Source organism: Globicephala melas, chromosome 5 (assembly GCF_963455315.2).
Source record: "Globicephala melas chromosome 5, mGloMel1.2, whole genome shotgun sequence".
Lineage (NCBI taxonomy): Eukaryota > Metazoa > Chordata > Mammalia > Artiodactyla > Delphinidae > Globicephala > Globicephala melas.
Window position 1 is genome coordinate 123,699,606 of NC_083318.1, and position 19,819 is coordinate 123,719,424.

A 19,819-nucleotide genomic window follows, 5' to 3' on the forward strand; every position below is an offset into this window, starting at 1 on the left:
TTACTTTTTACTTCCATCTACACTAATGGGCTTCTCTTTGGGTTTATATTTTTTCAGGAAATACAGTTGTAATAGTTACTGTGTTACTGCATATGAGAGGCAAATAGAAAATAACCAGTTTGAATTGAAATGCAGATACCAATGTCTTAACAATGGGTAATGCAATATATGCTTGAGGAAAATCACAAATCATAGATTTTTAGAATTTCTTAAAATAACTGAAACTTTTTGTGGTTTCAATTCAGTTTAAATTCATTAAAGGCACATTTCTATATAGTTGTGATTATAGTTACTATCTATGTATTAGCCAAGTGCAAGATGATCTTGGAGGTGGGGAAAACTATATATATATTGAGTTTTGTTATTATTGAGGCCCTTATAGGTAGCATAGTCTAATCATTAAGAGTTAACCTTTTTTGATAAGACAGACATAGGTGCTCCACTAGCTTTTCCACTCTCTCCCACTTCACTCGTATCCAGAGAATTTGAGAAGTGAGCCCCAGATTCCTCATATTTTAAAATGGGGCTGTTAATAGAATCTATTTGATAGGACATTTTAAGTGTTACAAAAAATGTGGGTATGCTGGCTGGTCCATAGTAAGTGCTGATTACATTATTTATATTGTACTTGGGTTTTAATTTTTTATCATTAATAAGCACCATTTTAAAAATAAGAAATTTTTATATGTATAATCTAATCTATTAGTAAATACTTAATTTGAATTCTATTGTATTTGCATATAAGTTATTTCAAAATGTGTGTTGATTTTATTCCTCTTAAGTGGATCTTTAGTTTCTTTTCTATATGTTAGCAGAGAAATTGTTACTGAAAATTTGGTCCGTGTCCTCGATGCTGAATGAGAATAACAAGGGCAAGGGTTTGAGAATAACAAGGGCAAGGGTTTGAGAATAAAGGAAAGAGAAATTTTATTGATTTGTCAGAAAATGAGGAGGGTAGCTGACTAACATCTTAAGCACTACCATCCTGCCTTCTAAGAGAAAGCAGGGATATTTAAACAAAAGTTTTGGGGTTTCAGTGTGACCATTGTCACATATAGTTGATTGTTTTGTTGAGGGTAGTTCTTTCCATGACATTATCTCTGACTGTTTCGGTCCTCTGGTTTTTTCAGCCCTCTGGTCCCAGTTAGAATGTTCCTTCTTTTGATAATTCTTGCTTTGTGACTTCATGGCCTTGGGTTTCTGTGGTTAAGACAAGAGGAACAAGCAGAAACAGTGAGAATGCCTGCGCACATTAATCAGTAACAAAGAATTTAAGTTTCAGTCCCCAGCAACGGAGGGAGAAGATGGAAAAACAAAATCATTCATCAAACAGTTTTAGTTTTGGGGTTTTAGTTTTAGTTTTAATTTAGTGTACAGTTATTAATTAGTTCTATATGTTCATTGCTGGTGTATTTTCATAGTGGTTCCAATTAGAAAACTGAAAAAAAATTCACTCTAAGTATTTCTAAATTATATGCTAAATATGTAGGATTAAAATGAACTTTGAATATTTTTATTGAGGCATACACTTCCTACAATATCTAGCACTTCCACTTAAGATTTTTTTCTCCCAGCATATTCACACATAAATCATAACATCTACAAAAATTTTTTTTTAAGTTATATAGTTTTTTCCCTAAGAGCATTATCTAATGGTGTATATATTGATTTTTCATGATTCTTTAAGATATTATTTTTTATGTACAATTTTAATGAGAACTAAAACAACCTCCTAATCTTAGAAATGCCTCTGTTGATTAAGAGTAGGTTCAGCTTCCTATAAAAGAAAACTCAAAATAGATACAGAAATTTCTTCCTCTCTCATGTAAAAGAGATAGGCAGTCTAGGGCTCTTACAGAGGACCCATGAAGTCACCAGGAACATGGGCTTCAACCAGCTTAGCATTTAGCAATCCTGGTCATGTGGTCCTTACCCCCCCAGTTCAAGAGGGCTATTCCAGACATCACATACATTTCCATGTACCCGATCGCAGGGGTGAGGGTGGAGAGGAAAGGGTATCCCCTTTTCTTCTGAAGGATATACCCCCAAAATTTGCTATAGAAAGTTGCTTTTGTAATCAGATAACAATTCTCTTTATTAAGCCAGTGCTTATAGATACATGGCTATATTCAGCTATGAGGGGCCCAGCTAAAAATTAGGATCTTAAAACCAATTAGCGGTCTCCACCACACTATCTTTTGAAGAATATAGCTATGCCCTCAAAAGTGTTAAAAAAAAAACACAACTATTAAATCTTGCTTTGTAAACTGTAGACAATTGGTCAGGCTATATTACAACTTAGTCATCATTTTTTTCATGATTAAATTGTTATAATAGCTATGATTGGTTCTGCATCATCCGCTAAGAAAATGTTATTAAAAGTTATTAAAAAACAGTAAATGCCATGTCATACTGCTCAACTTTTCAATACATCAAATCATTTTAGAGTTCCTTTAAAGCATTTTTACTGGGTATGTAACAATCTTCGCTTGCAAAGAGCCTTTGATGGTTTATGAACTGACAGTAACTATCCATTAGGAGTATTGCTTTAGGGCAATATTCATATTTATTAAAATGCTTCAGTAATTGACTTTCAAGAAAAAAATTTTTACCTCATACTTTTAATTTTGAAAAAAGAAATCATGGAAAACTACCAATCTAAATTTGTTAAAGATTGAAATCAAAATAGCTGTCTAATTCAGAAAGTTGTTCATATGAGTAATTCTCTTTATTCAGAGTAGCACTGCTTATTCTTGTCTTCTGATGAAACTACTTAGATATGAGAAAATTTTTAAATGCAGGTTTTTGTCTGTTCTGGTTATAAGGGAAACAAGTCATTTGCCTTAGGATGTAAGAATCTTGTGGCAGTACAGCTAATGATTTAACTTTGATTAATTTAGCAAGGCATAGAATTTTAAAATTTGTCGAAACCTTTGAGAATTCATCCTCCAATCCCATCATTTTATGTTGAGGCACTATGGTCTGGAAAGTTTAAGTGACTTGGCAAGGTCACATTAATGAGTTAGTGGCAATGCTGAAACCAGGACTAAAGTTTTACTGCCTTTTAATCTAGTGCATTATATCTCCCATTCCCTCCCTTTACCCTCCTTCCTTCCTCTGCTCCCTATATTATATTAGAATTAAAATATTTGTGTATCATACCAGGTTCATATGTGAAAAGGAAATCAGGTCATAGTGGTTAGTTAGTGGCAGTACTGAGGGTAAAACTAAAGATTTCTTTGCTCTAATGTAATGTACCCTGTTTCCACTAATGTATTATCATCACTATTATTTCGAGAATTTTGTTTTATGTAACATTTGAATTTCAGTGTTTAGATAAAAATTATTGGAAACGTATTGTTAATAAATGTTTCACATATGAGAATGAATAAATAACTGCTTTGGTTAATCTCTTTAAAACTGGCAATAATGACATCAATAGTAACACAGTGCTTTGCTGTTTAAGGCAGACTGTGTTAAAAAGGACAGAATTGACCATTTGAAGTTAGGGAAAGTTGAGTGTTCACTCATTCTACAGCTCAGGACCTGCTTGAAGGATTGATTGCAGAGTATTCAGTACCATCCCTTTCATTATGCTATTCTGTTTTGATTGTGAAAAACTCAGTCTGGGGTCCAGAAAATTATATGTGAAATAAACACAGCCAAGTAAACTATGACTATTGCTTTAGCAGTTTGAGCTATTTTGACCAATTTGCTGCTATATTTTATCAGCTTCCCCAAATAATCAACTAGAGTCTTACTTTCCTATGTTCTGAATTTTACGAATTGCACTTTTACTTTTCAATATCCTTATAATAATACAGTTCCTAAATTTATGCTTCTGCCCTTTCCTTTCTTCTCTTTCTCCTCTTCTCGTTTTTCATTATCATCAATTTGTAAAAAAAATTCATGAACCTTTGTTACATGAATGACCTATTACTATCTACAAATGGGGATATGAAAAAGTAAGGCACTCTTGCCCTCAGAGAACTTCCAGTCTGGTTAGAGGGACAGAACCTGTCCTAGAAAAGACTGGTTAACATTTAAAAACTGGTATGAATGATAAGCATTAGAGAAGATCAGAGAAGGGCGAGATCACTAGTGAGTGTTTAAGTCTATTGATAGAAACTTCAGAGATAAATACCTATTAGAGACTAGACTTGAAGGATTTAATCAGAGTGTATTATAATATGCATAAATTGTGGTAAACCCTTTGGGTCAGTGTTAGATATCCTGAAGGACACTTTGAGTACATTTGTGATCAACTACTTGACATTCTTAATTTATGATGAACTAAATCACCCTTTCAAGCAAATTTAAATTTAAAACACAAAATGAGAAAGTTCATTCAGATGATATAAACTGATTACAAAAATATACACTTAAAATATGTTTATATATATTACAAAATACCAGAAATGTTTTATACTCTATAGTAAAGAGATAGAATGTGATAGAAGAATCACGTCTGTTTCTGCACTTTAATTCTTTTCATACTTAGTTATGGGACCCTGCCAACATGGAAAGTAAAACAATATAAAGCTTCATATTCTTTAATTTAATCCTGGTAGAAAATATAGCTGAAGCCAGAGGCTACAAGCATCAGCTGACAGTTTAATGAAGACTTTTGAAAGAATGGGAGAGTCTAGGTACTTTAAGACAAGCCCTGAGCAAGTCATTACATCTGTTTAGACAGAAAAAAAAAAAAAAAAAAAAAGATTAGTGAATATTTATGTATCAGTTACCAAAATATTTAAGTTAAATATATGTTTATTTTTATCTAATTATCATAAATTTGAATTTTTCTTTAAATCTATTGGCTACAAAGGCCAAAGATCTTTCCTGTAATATTGAATCATTTATTTTTAAAGTCCCAAGGGCTGTTGACTTGTGACTGTGAAGTTATTAAATATTCATTATAGAAGACTACATGTTAAAATGTTTGTGTGAAATACCTGCCTCTTCATTTAAGATTGTAAATTCATTTGTTCACTGGAAGCTGATTTTACCTACCATACTTGTAATACCAACTATGAAAGAGCTGCTATCTTTTCCTATAACTTTCCTATATAAGTGGCTTCAGTTTGCTTGTTAGATAGAATGCATCAGGGTTTTTTTTCCCCTACAGGCTTGCTTACAATAAACCTAGTGACTCTAATTCACTCATTTCTGAAAAGCATCACATGTACAAGTTTTTTTCAGACATTAAGATGTATTGTACACAGTACAGATTTTGGCTTGGGTTCAGGTTCAGAAACTGCTGCAAATACAGAGGTAACTGGGAAAGTTAAAAAAGATGTTGATTGCCTGGATTTAAACACCGTTATAGAGAACCCAGTAACAAGATATGTCTCTCACCCCCACCAGTGGATTTTAACATGAATTTTATAGTCTTCTAGTGTCTTACACACACCATTATCACATAACTTCCTATAACTAGAAAAGGTAACTCTTCTTGCTCCAGGCAGTTCAAATGCACACTGACCTCTTTCAGATAAACCCAGCTATGTTCTCCTGAGATCCACCCCTAAAATTCCTTTCCTTTGACTCTGTATATCTTCAAAGTATCTTACAGTGCCTGGTATGTAGCTATAGCAGCAACAGCAGCAACAGAAGGAGTAACAATGATGATAGTAGTAGTAGTAGTAGTAGTAGTAGCAGTAGTAGTGGCATTACCCAACTCAGGTCTGGGTGCTCGCTGCCCAAAAATCAATACTTGAGAGGCAAGTGCTAGTAGGAATGGAAAAGTTGCTTTAATCAGAAGGCCAGCAATCTGGGCAGAAGGTGGCTTCTTGTCCCAAAACCAGCTCTAAAGATTTTTCTCTGCCATGAAAGTTTTTCAAGGGCTAAAGGGGAAATAATTAATCCCTGAGGTAGGGAATCCGGTTCCTCGTGGTGTCCCATTGCGTGCAGATTTGTGGACTCCCTGTGATCCTTCTTTAGATGCTATCTTGTTCACACAGTCTGTTCATGAGATTACTGAAAGGGAAGCTGGGGAAAAGATCTAGTCGTCCGTTAAATACTTATCCTTCATTTCTATTTCTTTGATCTATGCAAAGAATCAACAGGTTAGGCAAGGTACTGTGTGATCAAAAGATTTGAAAGATGTTCTTGGTCCAAGACAAAAGGGGTCTCCTGCTGAGGGTGGTTTTCTGCAAAGAGCTGCTTTACAGTAGTAGTACCAGCAGTGGCAATAGCTGCTGGATAGAGTTTATCTTTTTTAATATTATAAAAATATTTCTCACATTTTTTTTTGTTTAAAAACATTCTTGCTTTCATGTTGGGGTGTGCTGGTAACATGCAGTTCAAAATAAAATTGTAATTGATAAATATCTCCAAGGCTTGTGTATCTAAGTTTATAAGTATGTAGAATGTATACTTACCATCCATTGCTGTCTTTGTATGATCCACAGAAGAAATTCAGTCCCATTACTTTTTGGTTACACTTCCTATATGAATATGATGTGAACTAGAGGAGCAAATTAAGTGAGCTGTTATAAAATACTTGCCTTTCTAGTGCAATCCTTCGATCCTTTTTTTGTCTCAATTGAGCCCATTTTCAGAGAGGCTGAATATAAGAACTCGGGGTATGTTATCTATTGTTTGGTCTTATTACATTCATTAACCACAGTCAAGGTGCCTTTCAGGAAGAAAGGATGATAGATAGATCACATTCTCAGGATCACATTCCCTGTCATGGAGAACAAAAATCAGGGAGGTGGGAGGTAGCAGAAGACAGAGTGCAGTGGGATACAGGTGCACCTTTTCCAGAGAAGAGCAAGATGAATGTTCTCATTGTCACTGCAGCCTGCATTTCATTAGTCATTAGTGTGACAGGTCTGTAATTGATGACATGATGTGGGACCTGTTGTGAGGCTTCTGTCCCCTCCTTTGAAACTACTCCTGTGTCCCTTAAATAGTGTATGGTTATTTAATGTGTCAGTGCATCTGCCTTCATATCTCAGTCAAAGCTATCTTGGTAATGACAGAAAATCACACCACTTGTAACAAGGGAAGATGATATTAAAGTTTCATTGCTGTATTGACTGCAGTTCTCAGCAGTAGTTTCTTATGTAATAATAGGCAAGCTCAAGAACAAATTTATCAGAATAAGAGAAAAGAGCATAATGTGAGCTCTCAATCTGCTGCAGAAGAATGCTTTGTAGTCTACAGCTCATTGTTTTACTTATATTCTTTCTCTAGTTGCACTATTTAGATTGAGTTTCAAAGTTCTTTTGCAAGAAATACTACATTATATAGATCAGTGTGGTGCTCGAAGGACAATGGTGCTTCAAGGACAAAAGACAATGCTGCCTGAAAAACTTGCAGCATTACATTTTTTTTTTTTTTACACCCCCTACCAGACTCTTAATCGCCCTCACCACCGTGTTGCCATGGTTACGAAATTCGTGAGCCCACCTGGGCGAGGAGACCTGTCCCAAATAAGGAAAGGCATCTGCCCTGTCCCATTCCCACCCTATAGAAGGAAGGTACATGTGCCTCAACCAATCAGTAAACGAAATTTTTACCTCAGACCATTCCTTTGTTTTCTGGCTATAAAAACTGATCAACAGCACATGTTCTGGCTCGACTCTCCCAGACTACTAGGAAGTCTGCCCGCTGTTCTGGCAGCGACCCTTCCCTCTAAGAAACTCTATCTTTGCATTCTGCCTGTGTCTGGAAATTCTTTTCCAACCCTCCTTTGGACCACAACAATCATCTGAACAATTATTTAAATACTTGAGCAAAATAACTGAATGAGCAAATCATGACTGAACACTTTGATTCCTTTTTAATAATTGTTTGAAAATTATTGAATCTTTGAGGAACTGCTGGAAAATTTGTTTTACTTTAATTCTATATTTAGGCTTATTTTATAATTACTTATCCATTAATTAATATTGTCCATATGGGAATTTTTTTGAGAAAATTACTCTAAGAAACCACAGGGGTGAAACGTATGTAACATTATAATAAAAACATGTTAAATTTTTTAAAATTAATTCTTAAGATCAGAACTTTATTACTCATCAAAAATGTTGTCAACAATTTAATGAAGTTTGTTTTCTTGGATAGGGTTTGTTTTTTTTTAATGTTATAAAGGATATCTATTTCCCTTTAAGTTTTTAGTAATATAGTGGTAATAAAAAGTATACTTTTTTATAGCAGTTATCTATAATGAGAAGGCTTCCACAAGTTGGGAATAAATTGAATTTTTGTATATTAAATTTGGCTACTCACATGTAGAGTTGCTTTACTGTAACTATTTTAATATGTATAACCTTATTAGCATTATAATGACAAGCTTCCAAAGGAAAAATTACAATGACAATTAAATAGAGCATCCATGATGATACAAGTCAAAACTACATTCTATCAGTATATTTCTGATTTCCTTGCTGTTCTTCAAACTATACTCCCATATCTGATTTTACAAGATTATGTCTTTAATTGAAGCATTATTAGTCACCTCCTTCAGACCTATACCTAACTTTGAATGTACTATACATGAGACCATAACGTATGTATCCTGGTGACCTTTAAGTGTTCATGAACCAGTGTACATGAGAATATATATATTTTTGTTGACTAGTTAGGTCAGAGTTTGTGAAGTATTTTCTTAACTAAAAATCCATTAGATAGCCATCAAAATGCCTGGAAAGATCCTTAAAATACATTTATCTACTCTCTTCTTTATTTACTAAATACACATTTTCTTCCTCTTGTTTCTGAAACAATACTTCCTCCTTGTTTTCTTTCACCTCTTTGATCATGCTTTCTGTCTTCCATGATGTTTCCTTCTTTGCCTGCTGCTTTAATGCCAGTCTACAGATGTTTGCCAGAGTTCTGTCTTATCCTATTTTCTTCTCAGATATCATAACTTTATTCTCATTTTTATACCACTTAATCTAACTTTTTATAATCCCCTTTTTCTTATGAGGATTGGGTATATGTTCCTAGTCTTCTACTGAGATCTGCTCCTGAAATACCTGCTGATAATGCAAACTGTTCTCAGAGTCAGTTATTGTCTTTTACCTGGATTATTTTAACAGGTTTCTAATTCTGTTACCGACCTCTCCATCTGATAGTCACAGTTATCTTCCTAAGGCATAGATCTGCTCATTTCACCCTCCTATTAAATAATTTTTCTGTCTCTGCATTTCCAGTATAGTAAAGTCCAAATTCCTTAGCACAGCCATCAGAATGTTTCACAGTCTGGCCACTGTCTCTCTCTAGCATCTTTTCCTGACAATTTCATATGGAGGACTGCGGCCTATTCCCAGAATATGGCATATAAATACTCTGTGTATTTCTTCCTTTACCTTGATTAGGACTGCTGCCTTGAATGCCTTACCCACTTTTTCCTCCTGATACCCTTTTCCTTATTCTTATTTTTTTACATAAATTGACTCATACTACATGTAGACTTTTGAAGCTGGATCTTTTGACTTAATATTTTGAGATATGTCCATGTCAAAATATGTAGATTTTGTTTATAACTTATAGTTGTTGATAATATTCTGTTATATGAATAATTAACTGTTTTTCATTCTTTTAGTGAGAACAAATAGGTTGTGTTTATTTTTTTCCGCTTTGCATAAAAATGCTACAGAGAACAATCTTACCATGGTGTCTTTGAACATATGTGCACAATTCATTAAGTAATTAATGAATTAGTTTCAAATGGCTAGTCTGGGGACCTATGGAGAGTAATGAGAGGATGGTGAAACATAGACACCTGTCATCATTTTCCAAATTTTCTTTACTTGAAATGTCCTTGTATAAAGTATGATAGCGTCAAAATGCCCATGTTATGCTTTGTTTGCCATGTAGTTATATGATGCAAATAAATGTGAGGAATGGAAAGTTTGAAAAAAATCTATTAATCTAAGTTTTTCTGTGCCATTGCAAAGTGTGATACCATTTTACCTAATAAGGCTCTCTCATTAACATGCCTTAAATGCAAGTGCAAATACAAAATTTTGAAAGTTAATCTATATTGCATTGCTTTCTTTGTCTTAAATTTTGGAAACAGATTAGTGCTTGAGGAGTCATTTATTCCTAATAAACCTATTGTGTTTTATACTAAATTCTTACTGTATACTTGCTTGCTAATTGCATTAGGTCATACAGTTTCAAATGCCACAAAACACAAAAGAGTAAGCAACTGCATCTATACTTAAAATATTGTCCCATTTACCTTTCTATTTATATTTTTGTAGCCTTAAAAATGTTTCTTGAAATATTTTAATAATTGAAATACTTCCATATAAATTGAAGCACTATTGCATATTACAGTGGTCCTTTCATTTTACTTTGTGTAAGAATTGCCTGGGGAGTGTGGTAAAGTATGTACTTTTGGTTTCTACTATGGAAGATTCTGTCTCAGGTGTGTATTTTGAATATTAACTTCATGTCCTTACCACACACAACTACCACCACCTTATTTTGCTCTGGAACCTGACTTCTTCAGAAACATCAGTTGAGGCAAAAGATGGGGTGCTGGTGGTCATGGTGATGGCTGTGGTGATGGTGGCAGTGATGTCAGAGGTGGTTGTGGTGGTGGTGATGGGATGGAGCTGGCATAATTCAGGCCTTTGGAATCACATTGTCTTGAATTTGAATCCCAAGTGTAATACTTACTATCTTTAATATCTTGGTCAGATTAGTTAACCTGTCTAATCCTCAGGTTCCTCATGTATAAAACGATGATAATGATTTCCCTAATTCATAATGTTTAGCACAATACCTGGCCTGTAGTAAACACATAATAAATGCCAACTATTATATATGCCTGAAGTGGCTTTGTTTCTTTTCTGATTTTGTAAACAAAATTTTGTGGGTAGATTTTCTATGGAAGAACAGAAATATATTTAAAACTCTAGATCCTTGAGTTTCATAAATCAAAGCCAAAGAGTATTCAGGTATCCCATTTTCCTCATTTCTGTAAATATTACTTAGTGATACTTTTACATCAGAAAACTTAAAAGGCACTTCTGAAGGAAGTATTATCTAAGTATCTATTTTTGTCCTGAATGGGAATCAATAAAAGGGTTTCATGTTAACAGTCCATGTTCTGGAGACTAAATTTCACTGTTTTTTTTTTTTTTTTTTTTGCCACTCTATGAATATCTCATTCTCTCAAAGGAGATACTGAAGTAAAAAACTAGGAAGCTTCTCATCAGAAACACGTGCATGCATACTCTTGAGAACTCCAGAGTACCTCGCAGGGGGAATACTGTATGTTTTCACTTATATGTGGAGTCTAAAAAATAAAACAATTGAAAAAATACAATAAAACGTAAACAGACTCACAGATTCAGGGAACAGACTGTTGGTTGTCAGAGGGAAGAGGAAAAGGGGCAAAATGGGTGAGGGGGATTAAGTGGTACAGCCACTATGTATAAAATAGATAAGATACAAGGATCTTATCCTTGTACAACACAGGGAATATATTATATAATAGCTTTATATAAAAAATGACCATGTGAAGAGTTAGTAAACTATTATAGGTTCACTTTTCCGAGGATTTGCACATTAGTTCTTCTAGTATTTTAAAATCTAAATTCCATTCCACTAAAAACAAAGTAGCAATTCACAATTTGAAAGTTACAACATTTTTGAACTTATAAAAATATTTTACTTGTAACTTTATCAGGGATTCTTAATCAGTGATCTATGAATTTTTAAAAGTCCATGAAATTAAATGTGAAATATTATATGTTTGAATTTGTATTTAGCTTTCATCAGGCTTTAAAACCCAAACCTATGAGCTCAAAATTGTTAAATGACATTAATCAGTAAAAGTATGTTCCCCAGAGTAGATATTTTGTAAAATTAAAATGAAGAAAATCTATCATGTTCAATATTATTATTTTGTCAGTTTGTTCTTATTATTCCTTGTCCTATAAGTCGATTTTCATTCACTTTCAATGTTGTGATAATTTAAAATCTGTTTTTTTCTATTATTCTTCATTATTTAATTTACTTTCTCCTCTGATATATTGACTTCTCAGTTTATATTTAAAACTTGGAATGTGGGATAGCTATTTCTTTAATCTTGGTGAATTATTTCCTTCATTTTTTTTTTTTTTTTTTGACAAGAGAGTAGGATTTATCGGTGGGCATGAGTAAGGAGGGGACAGCGCCAAGGCTCTCGCGAGTGCAGGGCCCGCCATGTTTCCAGGGGCCATGACTAAGGATGTGTTTGATCCCACAGCCATCTGGGATGAGCCACTTTCCTGCCACCATGTTTTCAAATCTATGGGCATTAAACTTAGTAAATCCCCACTTCTTGGAGATGTGGATCTTCTGGTGACCAGGGAACTTGAACTTGGCCCTGCAGAGGGCCTCAATCACATGCTCCTTGTTCTGCGGCTTGGTGCAGATGGACATTATGACTTGACCAATGTGGACCCTGGCCACTTTGCTCTGGGGCTTTCTAAAGTCACTGCACATACTTGTCTGGAGCCTAGACTGGGGACAGCATGCCAGTCTTTAATGTCCACTGGAAAGGGCAGTCTCCAAGGTCCCTTAGGGCAACCCATACAGGCAACAGGCTGCATACACTACCGAGGAGGCTGCTGTTTGCAGCCATTGCGCACTGGGCCCCCATGGGGAAAAGAGCACAGTTGGCTTAATTGACTGCAAATCCATCATTTTTAAAATGGTTATTTTCTAATAAAACTAGGGTGTGGAAGTCTGGAAACCAAGTGTTAAGACCTACTTGCTAAGGAATGCTCAACAGTTAGAGAAGTCCTTAGAGCAGGACTGTGGAGAACACTGCTCTTCAAAGCGTGATGTGAGGATCCACACTGGTAGGTGAACTCTTTATTACAAGTCCATGACTAGATGGGGACGAAATTGAGAGCAATTATTTAGAAACTTTAATAGCAATTTGACATTACTTTGAAATCCAAGGGCATGATTATTTTTCTGTTAATTCACTTTACTGTTATTATGTAAGAATTCTGGTATGCAGCATGAACTGTAAATTTTAAAACATGGCTCTTCAACCACAGAAAATTTGAGAAACAGTGGTGTAGACTTCTTGGCTCAAGCTCACAGCTTCATTTGTCCTATTACAGTAATTAACAGAATACTAGAAGAGAAATCGTACTTTTCTTCCAGAATTTTAAGTTTTCAACTTTATGAAACTGGGAATGATGTTTTATATTTTCCCACATATAAGAGGTATTTTGAATTAGTGCAGTGCTTTGCTGGGCAAATTTAGGATACTGCTAAAATACAAGTATTTTGATGGGGAAAAGATTTATTCTCTTTTCTTATTACATACATACATATATATATATATATATATATATAAGCATTAACTGCTATGAAGCATTTTATGAGAAGTAGAGAGACTTGTGACATGGAAGAGGTAGTTGGTGCTCTGAGAATGAATGGGAACATGAGAGAAGGAAAGGAGAGCTGAGAGTTCAGTCTTAGCATGCAAGTCTTATCAAGTCCATTAGAATATAGATGGGGGAAATTAGAAGGTCAGCTGGGAAACTTAGGAATTTAATAGAATTATTAAAGCGTTATTTAAATATTATTTATTAATTATAACTAAGGTATTAATTAAATATCATTACATTAATATGTATTAATGGAATGCTGAGAAGTAATTTCTAACATGATGGGATAGTGATCGAAGTAATCAATTTAGGTCCCTAGGTGAGAATGTAGTAGAAATTACAAGAGGCACTATGGCCAATCAAGATAGAGAATATACAAAGATGACAGAAAAATGGGGTTGAGAATGCTTCAGGAGAAATAATAATTTCCTGAGAAGGAGTAGACTTAACCAGCACATCTGGAAGTAGAGGCTACTATTTTCATGATTATAGTAGTGCTTTAGATGTTATAGAAATGAATTCTACACATTCTTTCACACTTCCTTCAATTTGTAGGTGGCATCTATATACTCTTTCAAATTTAAGTGGGCTTCCAAATTGTTTATGGCCAACAGAATATAGCAGAAACAACAGTGCATGAGTTCAGAGGTCAAGTCCTCAAAGGTGATGTAGCTTTTACTTTATTCTCTGGAATATTTGTGTTTGGAGTCCAAAGATTCCATATAAGAAGTCTGACTACCTTGAAGTCAACATTTTGGGAGGAAGCAAAGCCACATGGAGGGGTCACATATAGGAACTCCAGTCAGCAGTCCTAGTCTTTGAGTTATTTCCTCCCAGGCACCACATATGTGAGTGAAGTAGGCTTTGGCTGATTCCAGCCCCCAGCTGACAAATGAGCCCCAGTTTCAAATTTTCCTACTTGAGATACAATAGGGACAAATCACCTCCTTCCTGTGCTTTAGATCCATAGAACCCAGGGCTTATTATTATTAAATGTTTTTAAGTCACTAAGTTTTGGGTTAATTTGTTATGTAGTATTAGAAACTGGAACAGATGTTAATTTACATTGTGTCTAATTTTTGAGCTAAAGTTATAGGAAGTTTTAGAGACACTACTTGTTTTATATATATATATATATATATATATATATATGCGTGCACGTGTGTGTATATAAAACGTATAATTTAAAACTATTAGCTAATGGGTACTATGGAATAAATTTGTATGGTTGTTTAGAGAGCATTTTAGTATAATTCTTTTACATGAGCACTTAAGGCCTTAGAGTTTGGTTTTATTTATGTATTTTTAGTTTAAGATTCATTCACAGCTCATATTTATCTTGAGAAATATCTTAGATGGATAAGACTGTCTTAGAATGACAAGAAACCCATACCTTCTATTTCAAATCCTTAAAAATTTCCTGCTTCAAGTCCTGCACATCTTGAATCTTCTTCTCTATACTTTTTAATAGACTTTATTTTTTGCAGCGCTCGTAGGGTCACAGCAAAATTTGAGCAGAAAGTTTAGGTATTTTCCATAGAGTTCTTGCCCCAACACATGCACAGCCTCCCCTATTATCAATATCTGCCCAGCAGGGTGGTACATTTTTTGTAAATGATGTGCTTACATTGACATCACTATCACCCAGAGTCCATAATCTATAATAGAGTTTACTCTTGGTGTTGTACACCTATATGGGTTTGGACAAATTTATAATCACATATACCCATCATTATAGTATTATACAGAGTACTTTCACTGTCCTAAAAATCCTCTGTGCTCTGCCTATTCATCCTTCCCTCTCCTAACTCCTGTCCAACACTGATCTTTTCACTGTCTCTAGAATTTTGCCTTTTCCAGAATGTCAAATAGTTGGAATCCTACAGTAGTATGTAGCCTTTTCAGATTCCCTCTACTTTTATTTTTTGCAACTTCTCATTCATAGTTGTCAACCTAAATATGAAGTCCTTTCCTCAAAAAAGTCTTCCTAAATCCACAGTCTATATCATACTCTATGTTAATTTTTCACATTGCAGTTTTAATTCTTCCTTTGCAGTACTTATCATAGTTTATGTGATTAGCATCTGTCCCCATTAAAATGTGAAATATTTCATCACTGGTATCATTCTTGTGGCTAGCACAGGGCCCAGCATATTTAGGTACTCAGCAAATATTTGTAGGATTTTTGAAATAAATTAATGAAACCAGTTTTCCTATACCAAAATACATTAAGCATATGAACATAAACTGACAAAGCTGATTCCACAAGCTATAACATAAATTCAAATTCCGATTTCATTGGTTTACCACACCTTATACTTGCATAGGTGCTCCAACAATACATATTTTGTCTTATATTTTTAATCTAGTACAGTTTATTGTATTTTATTTTGAAACTACCTAAAAATTGTTATGTACAAATTTGATTTTTCTGTGTCAAATAATGTACTTATTTATGGGGCATATTTTGGAATCTCCTTCAAATGTTTTTTTTTGTTTTGTTTTTTTGTTTTTTGCGGTACGCGGGCCTCTCACTGTTGTGGCCTCCCCCGTTGCGGAGCACAGGCTCCGGACACGCAGGCTCAGCGGCCATGGCTCACGGGCCCAGCCGCTCTGCGGCATGTGGGATCTTCCCAGACCGGGGCACAAACCCATGTCCCCTGCATCGGCAGGCGGACTCTCAACCACTGCACCACCAGGGAAGCACCTCCTTCAAATGTTTTAATAGCCACCTTTCACTTATCTCCTGCTGAAATCTGTTTGCTGACAGTTACTAAAATTAGAAGTATATAGTTATTGGATCTCATAGCTGGTAGAGATGAGTGCAACTAGTCCAAACATTCAGTTTACAGAGGAATCATCTCAGAATCCATGACTTGTCTAGGGTTACAGAGCTACTCAGAGCCGAAACCTCCTTGAATTCAAGCTTTCTTAGTTCAGTACTCTGGGCCACTGCTTCCACAACTCTTTCTTGGTATATCAGACCTAGAAAAAGTAGTGGCGGATTGGGAAAAGTAATGTCTGCAGCATAGCCTAGAATTGAGAGCTTCCTTTTTTTCCTTTCTTATTCATGGTCTTTTGTTCCCCGTTAATATAACTTCTTTTCACTAAAAGTACATATTGTGAATAGCATTCCTCTTTTAGGTATTAAAATTGCAAGAAGTACAGAGAACTTAGACTTTACTCCTTTCATCTTTATTTTAAAGAACATTTGATAGCAGATACCCTGTGTCTTCTAATTCAGTGTTCCCAAATTTATTAAAATTCTGGCTTTTTCTTTTCCTGGCATACAAAATCTCAGCCTCAGACAGTAGAAGGTATTATTTCGATATAATTCACTCTAGAGAATGATATGATGGATAAAGATTGTGGAAGACACACCATGTCACAATGGCCTTAGTACCACTAATCCTAACAACAGCCATGCCACTCAGGAACTGGGATCCTCATTTTATTGATGAGGAAACTGGCTCAGAAGGGTTAAATAACTTGCCCAAATTTGCTGCTCATAAGCAGCAAAGCCAGGTATATCTAGCCTAAAGCCTACATTTGTTTGTTTTGTTTTGCTTTCACTACAGTAAACTCCCTATATTATTATTAATTGTTTTCCTAAACTGTCAAGAATGACAGTTAGCCAAGGAATTATTGCTGTATTTATGCTAGTTATGAATAGATTACATCTAGGATTTTTTTGTCATTTTAACAGTAGATTGGGATTTAAGTCATTTTTGGCTTCATAGAAAAAATTCATGAAATCAGTTTCAGAAAATAATCTTTCCATTCAAATGTGCATTTTGTTATTTTAAGTAGCTTGGCCAGGTGTGCTTTGTGGTTTTTACCTGGAACATGAATCCCTAGTCCAAACAAATCTCACTTGTCGGAATATAGCTAATGAATTTAATAAGTACATTGGTTAATCTATGAAATAGTTGTAATTCAAAAAATTATCATCCTGGCTTCTTCCATTTACTAACTTCGTGATTTAGGGCAATTTATTTAACCTTTTTGAACCTCCATTTCCTCACCTATAAAGTTGGGATGATGGCAGTAAACCCCTTATAAAGTTTTTCTGGGGATCACGTGAGAAAATGGATATAAAATACTTGGCACCATGCCTGAGACCCAGAAAGTGCTCAATAAATCTTTTAAGCAGATCTTAACTTGTCCTGTCTGTGGATTGAACAATTATAGTGATATGCCCTGATCTGGGAATGTTGCCATTTTTTAGTAGATGTATTTCATGAAAGAATATGAATAAAGGACACCCTTTTTCATCCATGCTGGGAGGTGTTTAAGAAGTCCCTAATACCCTGTGTCACATTCCTCTTTAGTTCCAATAGGATTGTTACAGGCAGTATTCTAGTTCTGGTGATTGTATGTGATGAAGTACATAAAAGCCCTTGTCAAGGGGGGTGAGGAGGTGGAATTTTAGTAGGTTAATTGCTCAATAGCTACTAGGAAAACTCTAATTTAACAGATCCATCAATATAATATGAAGCCTCATCTATAAATGCTCTGTTCCCTTAGGAGGATCATGTCCAAATTACTGGTCAAATGCTGAAAGAAACTATATTACAATGAATTGTTGTTGGGATATTATAGATGTGTTCTATCTCAAGTTAACAGAACATGCACTAGTGTGCCATAGCTTTACTCTTCCAATTCTTTTAAATGTGTGTCCACTAGGTCAGTTAAGCCTGGGCAACATTTCCTCCCTGTTTACTATTTATCATGTAATATGAAGGGGGTCATGTCCAGTACTGTAGGTAAACTGCTCAGAAGCCAAAAATAATCATTATTATATCACTGAACTGGCTTTGATACTTATAGGATATTTGCAGTGGGCCAAAACACTTTTCTTTTTCTCTCCTTATTGTGTAAATAAAGCTTTAGCTGAACTAGCTACCTCAAAAGTAAAAAGGTAATGCATTCTGAGGCTTTCCAACAAGCTTCATGAGCCGACATGAAATCTGAGAGTATATAAGAACAGAGTGCCATGTAAGAGACATCCTAAAAAGCTAAGTTTACTTCTTTTTATGAAGTAGATCCCTCTCCAGTTCTGTAGAGATCTAAAGTCAACTTTTGTAAATGAAATAAGAAGACCCTTGGATTAAACTATAATTCTGTCTTCAAATGAAGACAGAATTTTTCTGCTGGGTTTTTCTGCTGGATTACTCCTCCCCCAAGGTACATAGAACGTCTAGTCAAATGACTAGAGGGAGAGTGTGTGGATATTAGGGACAGAAAACTCTAGGATTCATATTATTTAAATGTTGTTTCTGAAGCATATGTATTTATTTGAGAATGTGTATATTTCCTTAATACACCCACTGGCTACAACAGTCTCTGCTATTTTAAAGTTTAAATCTAGTAAGTACATATTTATATACATATTTATGTGTATGCAATAATAGCTGGTCTAGTGATTTTTTTAAAGAAAATTTAATTTCTTAGAAAAAGCAATTCTCTACATAGTCTACTGGTCAAGTACTCCTTGCAATACAAAGTGTCCCATTAATGTCCGTATTTTCTTAGTTAAGCCTGGTACTCTGTCCCCAGTAGCATCTTCCTCCTCATCCAGGAAATACAAGTACTGCTGAGATGCCCTTTACTATTTCATATTCTATGAAAAGGCTAGACTTTCTTCCAGTAAAACAGCTGGTACAATTACTCTACAACTTACTCTGCCATGAAGGAGGTTCAGGGGGTCTATTCCCTGGTACTTGTCCTTCCACCTATGCCTCATTTCCCTGCAGTTTACCGGACCATGCTGTTTTTCACTAACATATGACATAATATTTTCTGTATATTGGCACAAGCATGGTTGATTCTGCTTGATCTTGCTTCTCTCAGTAGTTTTCAATTCAACTTAATATATTTGGAGATAGTGTTGTAAAGTTATTAATGAGTCATATACTTGAAGACAATGGGTGAAATTTATTGTACCTTAAAAACAAAATTCCAAAATTAAATATTGCAGGCATATAACATATTTAGTGTTGACCCAACCATCAGAGCACATTATAGAGATATCTTCTGTTATTATTTCAAAATACTGACATCCTAATGATTGGAAACCTTATCCATAAAATGTGATACAATCTGGACGTTTTTAGAATAATCCATCATCATGAAACTATCCATCTTGGAAAGAAAAAAAAATAAACAGATCATGTATGTTCTTGCTGTAGAATCTCATTTTGTGCAAGTCACATCTTTTGAAGAAGCAGTTTTGACCACATTTCTCCCACAATATGGAGCAGTTTACATGGTGCCTCCTTGCTCTGCTATGCAAATACAAACCGAAAAGTAGTAGATGTTCATAGGCATGTTCATAGTTGGGTTTTTGTTTTAGTTAGTTTGCTTTTGAATTTGTTCCTTTAAATAACAATACCCTTACAAGTGACCTAGTTGACAAATTTTAGGTACAATTCAGCTTTCATGGAATACCATGAAAA

General features: G+C 34.8%; 1 protein-coding gene and 1 non-coding gene across 2 annotated transcripts in view; one reads left to right on the forward strand and one right to left on the reverse strand.

The window, feature by feature from the left end:
* The window catches only part of STPG2 (sperm tail PG-rich repeat containing 2), a 514,734-nt gene that overhangs the window by 270,982 nt on the left and 223,933 nt on the right, over positions 1-19,819 (forward strand). The gene's annotated exons all lie outside the window — the stretch shown is intronic.
* On the reverse strand, positions 12,517-12,651 carry LOC115858197 (small nucleolar RNA SNORA70). The gene has a single exon (XR_004041565.1). It is a non-coding gene; the product is annotated as a small nucleolar RNA SNORA70 (small nucleolar RNA).